The sequence below is a fragment of the Cavia porcellus genome, unplaced genomic scaffold, assembly GCF_034190915.1.
Source record: "Cavia porcellus strain 051 isolate PalLab524CR breed Dunkin Hartley unplaced genomic scaffold, mCavPor4.1 scaffold_15, whole genome shotgun sequence".
NCBI lineage: Eukaryota > Metazoa > Chordata > Mammalia > Rodentia > Caviidae > Cavia > Cavia porcellus.
This window is the reverse complement of record NW_026947498.1, coordinates 3,191,841-3,207,635: the sequence shown is the minus strand read 5'-3', so window position 1 is coordinate 3,207,635 and position 15,795 is coordinate 3,191,841. Positions and strand designations below refer to the sequence as shown.

At 43.2% G+C, this 15,795-nt stretch overlaps 1 protein-coding gene across 3 annotated transcripts in view; it reads left to right on the top strand.

Moving 5' to 3' along the window:
• The window catches only part of Runx1 (RUNX family transcription factor 1), a 233,096-nt gene that overhangs the window by 151,841 nt on the left and 65,460 nt on the right, over positions 1–15,795 (top strand). The gene's annotated exons all lie outside the window — the stretch shown is intronic.

Below are 15,795 nucleotides of genomic sequence, written 5' to 3'. Positions count from 1 at the left end.
ATTACTTCAAATAATTTTAAATGATCCCTAGTGTCTGATGTGGAAACCAAGTTTCATGCAAATGTACCTTTTTAGGGCAAAATAAGAATAAACAGTGTCAATACTATTAATGAGACTTTTCTGTCAGATTTCTTTTGAGTGCCTTACTATGATTTGAGGGAGAGATTGGGCCCGCTTAACATTTTAGGAACCAATAATGTGAAAGACCAGATTGTCCAAAAATATTATTGCATTAGTTCAGTTTTTATTTTTCATCTTTAACCTATTAACAAGGTATCTGAGCAGGGAGAGAAATCTGTACTAATTATAATCTTCTCTGATTTCTGATTATTTTCAAGTATTTTATTTTCTCTATATTCCAAGAACCTATGTCATATTTTATCAATACCACAAGTACTGGAAAAGGTAGGATTAATTGAAAAAGATAGGATATTTTGCTTGAAAAAGTCTCATGTTTATAATATGGTATTAAATAAGTTTAAGAATAAAAGTTATTTCCAGTTAAATAAAAAATACATGATAAGTATTTAGTGATAGTAATAATGATATTACTAAGTGATAGTGATATCTCATCTGTTGGAAAAATAATAGAAATACCAACCAAAGAACACTTAAATAGGAGTAAGCATTACTCTTTATAAAAGTGTTAAAATATGTGTTCTTAGAGAATTTCACTAGTAGAAAAGAAGAAAAGAGCTGTTGTGTGTTGATGATTTTGGCTTTTGTCTTTTGCTATCCTTGCTGTCTGGAGCATTTCATAATAAAACTATAGCTGGAAAAAAAGTTTTTAAAACCTATAACATGATTGAAAATATAAGTTCATAGTGCTATGTTAATCACAGGATAATGTAAGGAAAATTATATCCACTTATTAAAAGCATGAGGGATGCCATAAGATATAAAAGCATATGTCATTAAATGGGTTCCCTTGTTATATTAAAACTTCCTGCCTTTCAGTAAATGGAATTTGCATTATGATTCAGAGAAGTGTGTTTAGAAAACATCTTGAAGGCTTCTGATGAGTAGCTGGCAAAGTGGATGAGAAGCCAATAAACAATAAAGGTCTCTCAACCAGGCCCATGCCCAGCTAACCTAGCTGGCAATCATAATTCCCTTCTTGTAGATTGCTAGGAGATTTGGATCTGATAGCTGAGTATCATATGGTTCCTTGTCCAGAGAGAATATGATGATCATAATGTACATGTATCCAGGCCTATTGTCAGGTTTTGGTTATAAAACTTTTAAAAGCTATTTAGTGGCCCATCCAGTGACATGACATTTTCCCATTGGAATCTCAGTTGTGGCTTTTTGGCAATGCACAATAAGTTGATGATAACAAAGAAAGAGATTTTGAAAGCAATGTGCCTCTTTCTCTGGTGGCAAGGGCTAATCTCTCATCCCGCATTGACCATCTCTGTTTTGAGTAGGTGACTGATAGGTGCTTGTGTTTACTTGGGTAACAGTGAACTGTTTCCCCAAGGTGTGGATTATTTGCATTTGGCTTCCTGATTCTTCGTGCCTATGTGCCCTTGAGTTTTCATAAACCCCAAAAGTAAAATTGCTGTAACCAAGGCTGGGTTGTCTTCTCATATTTTGGAATGAAAAACAAAAATTAACTAAATGCCATAAATGGCAGTACTTGTTTTGAAAGGGCTCGCCTTCCTATGAATGATAATAAGTAATGAAAAATACAGGAACCCTAATTGAATATTTGACCCAGTTATGGGCCCTGTGTGTAATACTGGTCTTGAGCTTTTTTTAAAAATTTTTTTTTGTCTTTTTCTTTTTTATCGGTACCAGGGATCGAACTCACGACCGCCTGCTTGCAAGGCAGGCGCTTATGCCACTGAGCTAAATCCCCAGCCCCCGAGCTTTTTTTTTTTTTTTCGGTCAGTGCCACAAAGCAGAAATGAGCTGTCAGGGGGCCCAAATCAGACTGTCTCATAATTTCACTCCATGGTCACACAGTACAATTTGATTTTGCTCTTTCAAGTGTAAGTGTCAACATTAAAGCCTGCTGGATTTCTTCTTTTTTTGTTTTGTTTTGTTTGTTTTTAATCTACAATTTGCTTTTCCACTGGGAAGAAAGCAGATGATTCTCACAAATTTTGACAATTAGTCTTGGGCCCGCTTCACAGCACATACACTAAAACTGGGACAATTAATCTTAATTTTCCTCCGTGCATCTTATTCCTTAAAAGTTTCATTATGTTTTATTAAGTGATCTTACCCACTATCTTCTGTTTTGTTTTCTGTTTTTGAAAATATGCCTTTGGCACCGACCTGCCACACAGCATTCTGGCCTTTGGTCAGCGGTTCACTTCAACGCCAGTTTTGAATTCTGTCAAAAGCTGTCATTAGTTTGGTCTAATGGATTCTCAAAGGGGCCGGTGCTTAGAAGTGAATAAAAAGTGGGCGTTTCTCCTCCCCTCCTTTTTTCCCCCTTTTTACCCGGTGCCACACTGTGGGAGTCATAAACCTTGTAGAAAATGCCAGAATCTGCCCATGGGAGCTTTTTTTATTCTGTTCTACAAAACTGATCTGTCTGGGGCTGGCTGATGTCCAGGATCACAGTGCTAACCTAGGTTAAACCAGCAACTGGGAAAACCTGCCTGTCCAGCTTTTAGGGCCCTCCTAAGTACCGGGCCCCTGAAGATGTTGGTGAAGGCCTGGGTTGCATGCACCTTCCTCTGTTTCTTCATTTCCTCCTTTTCCTCCCTGGTAGTTTAAATTTCCTTCAAAGTGTATCTCACCATTGGAATGTTTCTTACTTTGATTCAGTATCTCCATGTAAGTTGACCTTGCCTTTACAAAGGAAGAAGAGATAGCAGCTCGCAGGAGAGCAGAGTTAGAGGGCCCTAGAAGTCCACTGAATCCTAGAGATTAGAGCACACAGGTGGCTGTTCCCCACAATGCAAGTTTTAACTTCATGACCTGGGACTATCAAGTCACCTCCAGGAAATTCAAGTTCAGGGTCAAAAGGAATTTTCTTGTGAGATTAATCAGCACAGCAGTGTACATCACTTTACACCTGCAATTAATACAAGTACTGCTAATATTTAGAGATACAAGAAAATGCATTGTGGCTTCAGATGAGAGTTATTAAAAAGTGTTAGCGGTGACATCCAAGAGTGCTCTGTCCCTCTCAGATGTTATAGTATTTAACTGAAAGAAATCAATGCATCAGCAAATATACCTTTAGTTATTTCATTGTAGAACCCATAAAGAAATCTACCAAACTTATCATCAACCAAGTACATGTACACAGTATATGGTGTACCATTTAAGTTTCCAGAGCTGCTGGGATTTGTTTGTAGATCTCCTAGGGACCTGCAGAGGCTGTGCCTGTGAGTTTGGAACTTTACATTGACCGGCAACAGTCCACCTAGCACTATACTTCACACACTAGTTACCTGCAAAATAAGTAAATCGTTTTCTTGCTCCTTGTGCTGATTTGGTGATATCTAGTTTTGTGATAGCCAGGCCCTGGTGAATTAGGGAAGCAGGGGCCACACAAAATATTTGTCTGGACATTGAATGGACAGCCACAGGGTACATCCAGTCGGCTTCTTCTGGCGTGGGCATCAATCCTGGCTACAGAAAAACACTTCAGATTCCAATCAATTCCTTTGAACTACAAGGCCGAGTATTCTGTGGGCTGTCTAGACAAGGATTCATTTCTTAGTGGAATTTTTGTTGTTTGTGTTGACCACTCTGGCCACTTGAACATTGCCCACTTTCAAAATCGTACCCCTTCCCCAGTACCCCACTTTTATAAAATGAAGTCCCTTGCTTATGCCTGGCTATAAATTTCTTTTCAGACATAATATTTATCCTGCCGCAATCTGGGTTATTTCATATTTGTATAAAGTTGGTGACTTAAGGCATTTTCATTCTTAAATTACTTTATGTTATTTAGGATGCAGTATGGGGATGTTTCTTTTAGATAAAAGTACAAGACCAGTGCAAATGAAGGCTGATTTGGGAATTGGATAAAGGATAAAACTGCGGTCAGAACCAAGAGGCACTTCTTTTTGTCCTGGTTTTTCCTGAGTGGAGGTCTGAATAACTCACAGTATGCTCATAGGATTTAAGTCATTCCTGTGTGATCACAAATTCACATAACGGGGTAAGGAAAAATTTATCTGTCAACCCCAGAGATGTTCTGCAGATAACATTCCCAATGTACACTGGCAATCACATCTCCTAGGAAAAACAGAAGGAAAAGACACGAGTCTTAAAATCATAAAATCAAATCTCCCATTTTCTCTCTCTTTTTATTTTTTATTTTTGCTTGTTATTGAGCTCTACTTTAAAATACATATGGGATGAAATTTGTTTCCTTTAGATTTATGAGAAAATAAAGTTTAAAAACAAAAAACTCACTAAAAAAAAACTCAAACAAACAAACAACAAAAACAAAACAAAACTGCTTCTCTTGCAAGCCTCAGCCAGTTCTAGCAAATACTTTCTTTCCATGGCAGATCACAAACTTGCGTCCATGGTCTGATGCAGAATTCATCTCTAGAGATCAGGTTTCTCGTTGTCTTTTATATTTGCCATTAAAAGAGTAGCAACATTTTTTTCAAGCAGGTTTTTTCTTTTTTTGCTTAAAGCCTGACCGTGGCAAGGACCAGAGAAGGCTTGCCTGAAAACAGCTTGTGCCTGGAACAAGTAGTTTCACAATTTATCCCTTCCTGGTTTTTTTGCTGATTTTATGAAGTGCCAGACATTGCTGATGGTGTCAGACAGCTTTTCTTAATTGAGGCTATTTGTATGAACACTGTTTTTTGGTTGGTGGGCAGACGCTGCCGATCTTCCCAGCCACCCTCAAACCCCTTCCGTGTCAGCCAGCCAGCTTTTGGTGGAGCCACTTCTTTTCGGTCAGGACGGAGGACTATCAATCAGAAAGTGCCTCAGAGAGAAATAACGCCTGAGTGATTTTTAGAGCTTCCTGTTTCGGCAGCAAGTATTAGAGACATAAACAGTAATCCAGCCAATGCTGCAACTGGGCTCTGGTTCTAATAAATCAGTTTTGTATTTTCTTTTTGTGCTGCTTGGCGAGGGGCAAGGGAAGGTGGAGGAAACTGGTTATGGAAGAACATATTCTGTGTTTCTGGAATTTTTTTTTTTCATTTCAAAGAAAAATTGCTTGTTGAAACAGAGAGATGGTGTAATGTCTGATGACTGTTCTCTCTCTGCCTATGATTATAAAACAAGTTTGGATCGCCGAGGGGATGTTTATGGATAACTATATACAGCCGCTCCTTGGTATCTGCGGAGGATTAGCTCCAGCATCCAGCCCCAATACTGACATCCCCAGATGCTCATGTCCCTTGTATAACAGGCTTGGCATTCGCATAGAACCACCTGCATCCTCCTGTGTACTCTATTTAAAGTTGTCTGAAGACTATTATACCTAATCAACATCAATGCCATCTAAATAATCATGCTGTATTTTTTAGAGAATAACAATTTTAAAACGTATTTGTACATTTTTCCCCAAATATTTTCAATTCATGTTTGTTTGAATCCATGATGTGGAGTCCTTGAATAAGTGGGGAGGATCAGATGTGCTTTCAGTACAGAGAAGCTATATGGTTTTGAAGCTAGTGTTAGACTCTTAGCCTGTGTGTGTGTGTGTGTGTGTGTGTGTGTGTGTGTGTTTTCTTTTATTGAAAGACTTTTGGACCAAAAATGTCTTCGAGGATTCAATCTATGCCAATAATGTCTTCTTTCTGAAACCCCATTAAAGCAATTAACAGAAATGAGTAAGTGAGCAATGTGGATTTAATGAGGTGCCTGTGAATACAGTTGATTTTGTGGGCTTCGTCAGCCCTGGGAAGTTGTGTGGAATGACAGGTGGCACACTTCATGGTTGTATTTACATGCATTCATGATTTCACCCGGTGCCTACCCATTCCTGGTGCGGATGTGAGTCGATGCTCCACAGAGGTGTATTTTGCTTTGTGTTGAGCACACATTTAATGATGGTGTTCAGTTGCCACCACACTGATTCGGGGTTGACACATTTGCCTGGCCCTTATTAGCCCATATTGCGCAGCACGGCCCGTTTGAGGCTTCCATTTGTTTTTATGGAACTTTCTCCAGCAAGGCTGTTAAGTGTTATAGTCTCCAAAAAGAATCCCTCAGGCTCTTGTGTTCAGGTGCTAGATTTAAAATGCACTTTTTCTGACTTCCTCCAGGCACAGGAATTTAACTGCTTTTCTTAGAGAAGATGAAGGAACATTTCTTCATTATGTTTCAACTTAGATTACTCCCTGCTTGTACCTTGGGATTTAAGACTCTCCTTCCGGAACCACACCTCACCTCTCACCTGACCCAAGCGGCTCCTGTCCTGTGAACTGGAGGCTCAGCCAGGGCCAATACCCGCAGGGGAAGTGTCTGGCCCTAATTGAGTCACCTTATGCAAACAAAAGTGATGCTCAGGTATACGGGTGGCCTGAGCACTGGTCATCCTTGCTTATCAGATCTTGGCTGACAAGCAAAGAGGGATGGGCTGGTGTGGAGCTGGAAACACTAGTTTTCCCAAGGCACTGATTTTGAATCTTTTCAGATATTTTTCTGTCTTTCTTTTTTGTTGTAGGAAATGTGGACAGTATTAATCATCTACTATCTATCCTTATTAAGGATCTATCTAGTCTCTTATCTTTAATAAGGTTTTGTCTACCTCTTTAAATGATGTCTCCAGAACCTACAATAAATGTTCTGCTTTCATCTTTTAGAAACCAAGGACAAGTCACAGCTGTTATCTTATCTGTCTTTCTGCTTATCAATTTTGCTGAAACTCTCACTCAGTGGTTCCCAGCTGGGGATGATTTTTGACCTCTATGAGACATTTGATGGTATCTGCAGAAATTTTTTGGCTGTTGCATGTGGGGTAGTGCTCTGGAATCTAATGATAGAGGACAGTGATCTGCTAAACAGCCTACTGTGCACAGGACACTCACCACTGACAGACCCCCACAAAACATTCACGTAGAAGTTTAGAAGCCCCAATCTAGTGCTATCATACTCTTAAATTATTAAATACCCTCTTTCCTAGTTTTTTCTTCCTCCTTACAAAATTCACACACACACACACACACACACACACACACACACACACGTAAAAGAATTCAAAAAGTTAGCACAGGCCAGGTATAGTGATACACACCTGTAATCCCAGCTCCTTGGAAGCCTGAGCCAGGAGGATTGAAAGTTTGAGGCCAGATCAGGCAACCCAATGAGATCTTATCTCAAAATAAAATAAATAAATAAATAAGGGGTAGGGATGTAGCTTAGACATATCTGAGTTTAACCCCTAGTACTAAAATAATGGATTCACTACTTAATTAAAAATAAACGTAGAAAACTGCCATCTCCCCACATCTGTCCCATTCCCTTGGGGTCCTGAATGGCAGCTTCATGGCAAGAGGAGGGGATGCCACGGGTGGGGCCGGTCCATACCAGAACAGGACCTGTTCTTCTGAGGAGCCCTGCCCACTGGGATGGTGGAAAGTAGAAATGCTTCCCTGGCTTCTCAGTGGTCTGCTGGATGCGCTTCCTTCAAGAGCTCTCGGTCCATCCATGTGGGAATGTGAATTGATAGTAGAGGCAGTGTCCACCTAAATTAAAAGGCACTAGAAGCAGGATCCTGGTATTGTCCACTGCAGAGACCTTCCAGACTGCAAAAGGGGCTCCTTCTGCAGACCTGAAACAAAATCAGAGCAGCACATGGGAGAGGAAAGGGGACCACGGTCCACATCCCTGGCCAAATCTGCAGAGAGCCCCAAGTTTAGTGACAGGCAGAGGCAGAGCTTGTGACTGGTGGCTGGGTGCTTCTGGTGCTTCCAGCAACCTGCTGCAGTGAGTTACTTTGGCTGTCTCTTGTTTTTCATTCTGAAATGCAGGGGAAATGATTTGTAAATGAAGTTTTAAAAAATGAGTCCATTAGGTTCCTCTGCTGCTCTTTGAATTTCTTAAGTCTGGTGGTGACTGTTTTCTGTGGTCACCTGCTTGCTTTAACTGCAAACAGAGACTGTTACTCCTTACTCCCATAAGTCTCCCCACGGGTCAGCAGCAGCTCACAGATTTAGGGTAAGCAGAGGCCAGTTCTTGGTATGTGGCCATTTGTAACAGTAGGACTTAAGTATCAAAATAAAAGAATTCCCATAGCCATTGATCCAAGGCTGCATGGAGCTCACACAGGTTCCTGTAGACGTGCTTGGGAGAGAAGGGTGCTGGGGAAAAGTACCAAAACAGCTGTGGCATGTCAGAGGACATGGCTGTGGTCATTGAGACCTAGGCACCACGGGAAAGAAATGAGGATTTGTCCAGAAGCTCCCAAGAGGGGGACTACCAAGTATTTTCCAAATAGGAAAGATTTAAACCTCAACTGGAGAAGTGCTGTATGGAGTCCACAGGTAGGGGCCATGTCTGTGTTGTTGAATAAGTGTACATGGATAACTATTACAGGGCTGTTTTTCCTCTAGAGCCTTGTGGTCAGTGCATGGACTTTCTTGCATTCTTCACTTCTCAACTTGAGTGCTACTGACATTCAGGGCTGGTTATTTTATTTATTTAGTTAGTTAGTAAAGAGCTGTGAACCGAGGGCCTTGACCCTGAGGTTCATCCCAGACCATTTTTTATTTCTTATTTTAGGACAAGGTCTTGCTAACTTGTCCAGACTAGGCTCAAATTTTTGATCCTCTTACCTTCCCACAGTACTGAGATTGCAGGCATCTTCCCAGAATACTGAGATTGCAGGCATAGGCCGCCAACCCCTGCTTAGCCTGGTTATTATCTTAAAGGGGTGTCCTGTGCATTGCTGAATGGCTGACAGCATCCCTAGCCTCTGTCTAGAAACCAGCAATACCAGATAATCGGAAATGTCTGCAGACAGTGCCAAATGTCCCCTGGGGTGGAGGCAGGGCCCCAGGGGACATTTGAACTAGTTCTGGTTTAAAGATATCTGTCCTTGAAGTCACTTGACCTGTCTGAGCCACATTCTGCCCTCCTCCAGGGGGTGGAGGTACAATGAGTATTGATAACCAGAGATAAGCTATAGGTGGGGAGTTATCCTTCCTTCATGAGATCTCTGCAAGTGACACACACTCTGAGTAAACAGTGGTAACTTGACAGCTCCAACAGCAACCAGCCAATACCATCAGCCAGGGGCCTGCTCTTCCTTGGTCCAAGTGGATGAGTTTCCCAAGCAGGAAGGAATATCAGCCTTTATGCTTATTTCTCAGCTCACACAGTTCTGAGGCCCTGAAAGAGTTACATGCAAGAGGCGCTGAGATTTCAGATTAGCAATGGCCTAGATGAAATTAAATATGTACTGTAATTTGAAGCACTCACTGTTTTTCATGGGAAAAGAAGTTCTCCCCCCTCAGCCTTTCCAACTCTTTTGTCCAAACGCTAATGGCATGCAAATATTTATGATTCATACATGTCGCTTTTAATTCCTGATCATATTTTAACAATAAGCACTACCTTTTAACAATGAGGCAGGATAATCCCTTTGTCCTATTGCTGGGTGGCACAGGCTGGTGCCTAGCAGCATCACATTCTTTCTGAGCAGTTGTGGCTGCCTCCACCCAGGTTCAGGGAGTTCTATGATAGTGCCACTGTGGCTGCCGTGGAGCAGACTGCAGGCGTCCTGGCTGCTCCACTGAAAGGCTTTGGGAAGGCAGTATGGCAGGCTTTTCATAGACCACAAGTGAGTGACTCTTGTGGCTGCTCTAAACCAGAGAACTGGTGAGTAACCTGGCTGTTAATTCAGTTTACCACCTTAATAGCTTGCATTCTGGCCAAACCTCTGGGCTCTAGATTATGCCAATTTCATAATGTCCCACTTTCGACCCCTCCAATTCATAGTCACCCCATAAAAACATGAGTACCTACTTGTGAAAATTCTGTGGCTCTTTGGAAGGCAGAATGATCTCATGTGAAAAGTGGACGCACTTGTGGGACACCTCGAGATTTGCGGGCCTTGGTATTCCCTTCTGTATCGTAAGTATGACAATAGCTTTCATCTAGGCCTCATGATGCCAGGATGGTAGATTGAGATGGTGTGCACGTAGAAAGATTTAGGAAGAAGTGCAAAGCACCTTCCTAAATCCTAAGCACCTAAGGAGAAGGAAAGAGAGCTGGCTGGTCTGACATGTCTCACTGAATCTGAAGTTAGGAACGATGCTATTTTCCACTGCCTGTGCCTTCATAGCGAGGAATTTCCATCCTTCTATTTTTCTTCCTAAAGACCTCATTAAATAAAAGTGCCCAAGACATAGGAGGAGCTTCCTAATCATGATCAAATGCATGTCTAACAATAATAATATCATTACAAATATTTGTTGGCGGCTGACTGTATGACTGTTCCTATTTTATCATAATTATTGTCCTGCCCTGTCCCCTGAGGTCATTTACTAAAGGTATTTCATTCATTCATTTATTCATTCATTCATTATATACACTGCATGTCTACTGTGTGCAGGGGCTGGCCACTGCATTGGAAATGCAGTGGTCAGGTATAGAGGAAGAATCATACCTTTAGGAGGCTATGGGGGTAGGGAACAAGCAAGCCATGCTTCTCTGAATGTGCAGCAGAGTGGCAAAGGATGTGAGACGGACACTGTTTAATGTTAAAGAGGCAAGCGGTCTCCCCTAAGTGTCATCTCTGCTGAGATCTGAATGTTGCTAGGAGGCTCCCCAGGTGAGTGCATCTAGCAGGAAAGATAGAGTAAGGAGGAAGACCTGATCTGGGTAAGAGCTGAGGGAGACTCTGGAGGCCACTCCGGAGGGCTTGGAAAGGGCCAGGCTGGGAAATCCATGCGGAGATTTGGTCTCCTACTATTGCCATAGAGAACCATTGGCAGAGACACTGTCACCAGATACCTATTGTAAAAGGACATTTACATTACAGTTGATGAAGGGAAAGGACATTTGGAGGGCCTTGGGGTGCTTTGAGGCCAATCCAGAGACTGAGAGCTCATTTCTCCTCACAAGGCAGCCTCAGACCCTATTTGGAACATGTCACCCTCCTGAGCAATTAGCTGCCACCTTATGCTGGCTTCAGGCTTCCCTCTCGGCCTTCTCTGTCTTGGCCTACTTGCCCTTCTCCTGCCTGTAGCAGAGAGCTGGGAGGCTGGTACATAGGAGCCAAGGACAGACACTGCCTTGCCTTCTCAATGCCATACCTAGGGCTCCCTGCACGGCTGGTGCAATGTGGGATGCTGTGTTTGAGGTTTCAGGCTGTGGACACATGCAAGGGAGGAGTCAGCCATTCCCAGAAGGTTGCTTTGGCCACCTGCCCTGTGTGGCCTTTGGCTGGACACAGTCTTTTGGGTGCATAGGGCTTGGGGAATTTGGGTGTGCCAACCAGTGAGCCCTCCTAAATGGAGGGACAGAGTAACAAGTATGGTGGCTGTCCTAAAGAGGCTGAGAATTCAGCCTCTCAGACATATTTGGGCCAAAGCTAGGTTAGCCAGCTGAGACACTGGGGACCATGATACAAAAGAATAGGGAAAATCAAAACAGAACACAGAATTGGGGGAAAGGCAATGTGACATCACAGGAGACCAACATGTTGTTTGGGGATTAGGTCATGTGTTAGTCCTAATACATGTTGGAGAGACTGGTTCCAGTTCCAGGACCCCTGCAGATACCCAAATCTGTGGATGCTCTCTTTATGTAAAGGATGTTCTTTATGTAAAGTGGCATAGTATTTGCCTAGAACTATGCACAACCTTCTCTCTTATACTTTTTAAATCATCTCTAGATTACTCATAATATCTAATACAATGAAAATGGTTTGTAAATAGTTGTACTATATTGTTTAAAGGATAATCACAGGAGGGAGAATGTCTGTGCATGTTTAGGTCAAATGCATCTTTTTCGTGAATATTTTTAATCTGCGTGGTTGGTCGAATCTTCAGAATACAGAATCTTGAATGCAAACATGAGGCTGCACTGTATTCCTTGTAAAGAAAAATATTTTTTCCTCTGGTCCTTTTGTAGGGATGAGCTCTTCACTGTCTTAGGGGGAAAAAAAGCCAGGCTTTCCAAATGGAATTAGATATCATGAAGATCCAGCTGTCTAAGCAAAAGTTGATAGAACAATTCATTAATTCACTTATAAAGCTTTTTTTAATAACCTTGGAACAAAAGATATAGAGGCAAATCAAATTCAACCCTTATCTGCAACTCATTTCCAGAAAACTTTTCCAGAGAAATTACTTACCACGCATGGTGTCAGTTTTCTCCAAGTTCAACAGCTATTTTTCAAATGACTCACCCTTCCGTTCAAACGCAGCTTCTATAGCAAACTGAGTGCTGTATTGTAAGCCCCTCCTTTTCAGTCCTGCTTCAGAGATTGTCACTGTGTCAATAGCCTGGGCTCCAGCCTGCCTTCTGCGTGGCTGCAGCTGCCTGGATGAGGTCATCTGCATGCACAGGGACTTTGCCCACAGTGGGTGTATATCCATGTTTTCGTTCGGTTCAACTTGGAGAAACCAGGAGATTCTGTGCAAGTCAAAGGATTTATACTCTGTCTGAAATCTCCAACTAATTTAACTATACAGCTCCACTGTTGAAACTAGTGGTGTTCAGATAAGGAAATGCAAGAAGAGTGGAAGCATCAAGTTTGACTGTTAGGGTGTTGCAGTGGAAAAATGCAAAATCAAAACTGAAAGCACATTGTGAAAAATCCTCCAAATGCAGATTTCCACAAATGTAAAGATGCATTCATTTTAATCATTTTATCTGTGATCAAACTTAGCCCAGGAGTAATCTATAGCCCAAGAAGAAATCTTCCTGCTAACTTACAGAGTCTTTGGGGATTTCCTGATTTTGTAGACAGCAGACTTTGAGACTGCCTTGGCTCTCTTGATTTTCAAAACCTCTGTAGGGTTTTTTGTTTGTTTCTTTTTATTTTTCCTTTCCTGCTTTCTTGGCTGTTTAAAGTTTGTGTGTACAACCAGCTCTCCTGCTGGTACACAAGTGCATGAAAAATGTTGTAACTGAGCTTCTTAAGGAGTGTGACGCCCAGAGCAGAGGGATCCTTGGCGTGCAGCCTTCCTTTGTGTGACAAAGGACAAGTTTCACATCCCCTGAAACTGCCCCCAAAAGGAGAAGATGATTCACAGTTCAAAACCTACACTAAGGACAGTGACAGTCACAGAGCCATTTAGAAGCCATTACAGAGGTCCGTCCACCCACCAAACTCTGGGCAGCTGAATCACAACAGCTGGCCCTGTAGTGACATGACGGGGCCTAAACTTTTAAACACTGTGATCCTTGCTGGGAAAGACATGATTTAGACCCTGTCATCTTTCTACCTTTTATCTCTCCCCTACCCACGCCTTGCAGGGTACAGTGAGTGCATAGGTTCACAGTAGTACTGAGGTTCAGCTGCTTCCCAAGTGCGGTGGGGAATGGAGTGTGCCCAGCCACGTGGAACTCCACAGTCCCAGTGTGGCCTTACGGGACCACAAGCAAATCAGCTGTCACTCATCCTCAAGTCCAGACCCTGGGCCTCACAACCGCCTGGCCATGGAGACCGTGGCGACCGCGTCATGGCAGCAGGTGTCCAGGAAGGCTCACCCTGTGACCTTCTTCCCGACTAAATAAAGCAGTTAGTGCTGTGCCCCGGCCTTTGGATGGACAAACTGGCGTCGAGGGAGACGACACGTTACCATGGCCTGGCTTGTTTATAGAGTGGCTCAGCTGGCATAGTTGTACCTTCCAATGGTTGCCCGCTGGGGAGGCAGAAGGGAACTCGAAGTTCGAGCTGAACTTGGGCCTTGTAGCAGCTCTGTCACCTACCCCCCCACACACACACAATTGCACACACATGCACACGCACTCTGATCATCTAACTTGCCCAGCCACTTCCTCTCAGCTCTTCTTCATGAGCCCTTGCACGCAGCTCTGATCTTCACAGGATCATAGCTGTTGCATCTTATAGTTTCACTGATTTTTGCTGAGAGCTTGCTCTAGTCCCTGCTTTTAGGTGATTTCATTTTACCTGCATAACAAGCCCATGAGCCAGAAGGGCTGTCATTACGTTCCATTTTGCAAATGGCTTTTGACCAGGTTTCTGTGAGCAGAAGGAATGTCTCAGTGCTTCCCCTTTCCCAGCATGTCCATGGCAGTTCCTCATGGAGGGCATCTGTGACCCCACAGGTGGCCCCTTGGGATCCAAGAGCTGACACCTCTCAACCAGGGGATCATCACTGCTCTGTCCGCGCCTCTGCTGGTCTTTTGAGACATGGCCAAGGGTGCTTTCACAGGACAGGGACTCCAGCCATGCTACAGCCACAAATGCAAACTCTCACTGGGCCGTGCAGCTCCTGGGCACCTGGATTTGGCCCTGCAGAGCAGGGCTGCAGTTGTTTAGCCCACCTGTTCTTCTGTGCTCGCTTCTGACACCTCGCTTGCTCTTCCGGTTGCAGCTTGCTGAGAAAAACACTTGAGAGTCTTTCACTTTCCACACCCACGTACTTAAAATACCAGGCCCATAGGTCATTTTAATGAGGGAATTTGGTTAATGACACGTGCGCTCCGGGGCACAGCCCTGACTTTTGCAGGTGCTGGCTAAGCAGGGCTGTGTCTGAGCAGTGATGGGCTGGGGCAAGCGGAGGCCAGGGCATTCACCAGACACGCCTGATGGCTAACTGCTTGCCCCAGTCAAGGCTGGTGCCAGGTCTGGCTGGAAGAAGGAAGACCAGTGCAGAAACATGACAATCCCCGTAAGAAAAGAATACTGTCTCCGCTATAAGATAATACACAGAGGTCTTTGCGCTCGAGCTGTAGACAGAGCCCACTGTGAGGCAGGCCACAGACCCTGTCTCTTGGGGGAGAACTGTGGCAGTGTGGTGGAATTGCCCCACCTGGTAGCTCTGGCTGGGATTTTTAGAAACTCCTGTGACTACACCTGAAATGATGAGCATAAAATAATAAGAATTATGATGATGAGCAATGATTTTGCAAATATTCACTTGGGCGGCTGAGTTGCCCTGAGAAGTAGGCTGGTCTGTCTGTGGTTAACCAAGGGGATGGAAGTCACAAGCGTTCAATTGCCAAAGCCCAGAGTCAACCTAGGGAGAAACTGGTTTTGAACTCTAACCCAGGTTCACAGCTGTCGAAGACTGTACATGGGAGAATCACCAGGACAGTTTTCACTTTCAGGGGACAGTGGCCAAATGTGGGTGGAATATCAGGGCTTTTGGGTTCCTGGTGCTAGAGCCAGAGTTTGCAATTAAGAGATTTAAACACCAGTGATAATGGAAAGGTCAGTGAATGTAGAGACTCGAGTACTGACGCATGCGTGCACTGTTTCTTTGCCACTAAAGCAATGGAATCTATGTTGTTTATTTCATGAGCTTTTTGTGAGGGCCAAATGAAATAGTATATGGGAAAGTGTTTGAAAAGTTGTAAATTCTGCACAGACCTAGGGATACCAGCATTAGGAACACAAATATTTCACAGCTGTCATTTGGAAATTGTGGGTAGGATAATTGTGGGAGAAATACCATAGAGGCAGAATGTTCTAGAGGGTAAAACATACTGGCTATGTCTTGACAAGGATTCATAGGGCTTTTTATATGTGAACCAAATGGAACAATGTCCTCTGAAAATTCATGTCTACCAAGAATCTCAGAAGAGACCTTATTTGGAAATAGTAGCTTTATAGCTATAACTGAGGTAGGATCCTAGTGGATTTGCATCCATGACTGGTTCTCAAGAGGAGAGGGAGACTGGGAGACTGTGACACAAAGTAGGGAGTCAGCC